The sequence below is a fragment of the Pseudoliparis swirei genome, chromosome 3 (genome assembly GCF_029220125.1).
Source record: "Pseudoliparis swirei isolate HS2019 ecotype Mariana Trench chromosome 3, NWPU_hadal_v1, whole genome shotgun sequence".
Taxonomy (NCBI): domain Eukaryota; kingdom Metazoa; phylum Chordata; class Actinopteri; order Perciformes; family Liparidae; genus Pseudoliparis; species Pseudoliparis swirei.
Genome location: NC_079390.1, coordinates 25,234,168 through 25,236,497, shown reverse-complemented (window position 1 = coordinate 25,236,497; position 2,330 = coordinate 25,234,168).

The following is a 2,330-nucleotide window of genomic DNA, read 5'->3' as shown; positions in this document are numbered from 1 at the left end:
GCTTCAGGACGTTCTAACGGGTAAGAAAACTTTATAACACTTACGAGGATTGACCTCTGTCACCCGATCTGAATTTACTTTAATTCAATTAAATAAGGGTATTTTTATCTAAAAATTGCTCTAAGGGGTGAAGACAATTAAACTCAAGCATACATTTTTTTTTCCACAATTCTAAAACACAAAAAAATCTTTAAACTGGGATTAATAAGGAATATTGGAGAAAACTCCATCTGAATAAATTAGAACTATGACGTCAAATACTTTATTCAGTGACCCGTTCAGACCTCTTTTTAGGTGACATAGCCCCGGGAATAGGTACCCCCTGGGGGGGCCCCTCAAGTGAGAGTGTCTAGTGCGGGCCGAAACACTCGTTGACCTTGAGATCCACTACTGATGAATTGTCCCTCTGGGGAGGTCTGAAATGAAAACAGGGTTACTTTTAATTATTGTTAACTGTTATTCAAAGACCAATACAAGGTTACACAATTACAATTTTAGACTTGCTCTAACATTCAAATTATTAAAAATTGATAGGATACGGATGGGATTACATTATTGCACCATCAATACAAATGTTTACTTACCGTACAAAGAACTATTATAAACTTTACATGATCTAAAACGTGAATACAAACCTGACATTAGAACAAAGAAATACTTACCTCCAATTTACCTTTAATCCATCTTTTATTTTAAACTAGACCTCCCTACCTCCGGACACTCCCCCTTATGGAGTGACGGGTAGGTTTGCGGACTCTCCTATCTCGGGGAGTAAGGGTTCTTGGTGTAGAGACTCCCCCCCTTACAGTTCTGCTTCCTACTTGTTCACACCAGTTCCTTAGGAGCTTAAATCCATCTTTTAGTTTCAAATTAGGCCCCCCACCTCCTGACACTCCCCCTTATGGAGTGACTGGTAGGTCTGCGGACTCTCCTATCTCGGGGAGTAAGGGTTCTTGGTGTAGAGACTCCCCCCCTTACAGTTCTGCTTCCTACTGGTTCACACCAGTTCCTTAGGAGCCTAAACCTTATCATCTGAGTTTAAATCTCTGCCCTAAACCTTAAAATTACTTAGCTGAGAATACACAGGTCAAATACTGACCTTGGACCTCTGAACATGGAGGTAATATCGCTCAAACTGGAGATCCACCATCTGATTTCTCTTAAAAACAAGGGTCAAAAGACTGACCTCTGAATATGAAGGCCATATCTCTCAAACTGGAGATTCACCACTGGATGTTTCTTAAAAAACCAGCAATGGGTCTGTTGATGGACCTTGGACCTCTGATGATGAAGGCTTGAACACTCGAACGAGAGTTTTATTCCCAAAACAATCCACCTACGGAAATGCGTAACCTTAACCCTTGCCCTAAACCTTAACCTTTACCCTTACCCTAATCCTAACCTTAAACTTTTACCTAAAACCTAAACCAATAAACTCTTAAACCACCTAACCCTAACGATAACTATAAGCTTATACGGCACCGGACGAATCTTAGCCGCCTCGGGCCCGTGGACCGGACTCATTTGGGACCCCAACCTCTCTTTCTAAACAAATCCTTTAGGACTCAATAGTGGCCCTTACCAGTAAATCACTACTCCTGTTTGATTTGAAAAACTTTTACTAAGGTCGAAGATCCAACGCAAGGGGCATACATGTGACAAGCGTTGGTCAGTGCATGAACAGGGTCCCCCATCATACGCTTAAGCCCGCAGGGCGGTAGCAGGGGGTCCCGAAACCTAATAATCCTAACATTAATCAAAAATATCCTCTATACATTGTTAATGTGGTAAATGACTCTTCTAGGTGGAAGTGTCTGGTTTCTAATGAAATATCTCCAGAGGTGTATAGAGGCCCATTTCATCAACACTCCAGTGTTCTAATGGTACATTGTGTTTGCTAATCGCCTTAGAAGACTAATATCTGATTAGAAAACCCTTATGCAATTATGTTAGCACAGCTGAAAACAGTTATGCTGGTGATATAAGCTATACAACTGGCCTTCCTTTGAGCTTGAAGTTTGAAGAACCAAATTAATACTTCAAATATTAATCATTATTTCTAACCTTGTCAATGTCTTGACTATATTTTCTATTCAATTTTCAATTCATTTGATAAATAAAAGTGAGTTTTCATGGAAGACACGAAATTGTCTGGATGACCCCAAACTTTTGAACGGTAGTGTATATTGTAAACAAGTTGCTTCTAATACAAAGAAATGATTCATAAAGTATATCTGATGTTATCCTTCTTATCTTAATTTTTTGCTTTCATCCTCAAAATGATCTGCACTGTCGACGAGCTGCAACTGAGAATAACTGAACAACAGAGC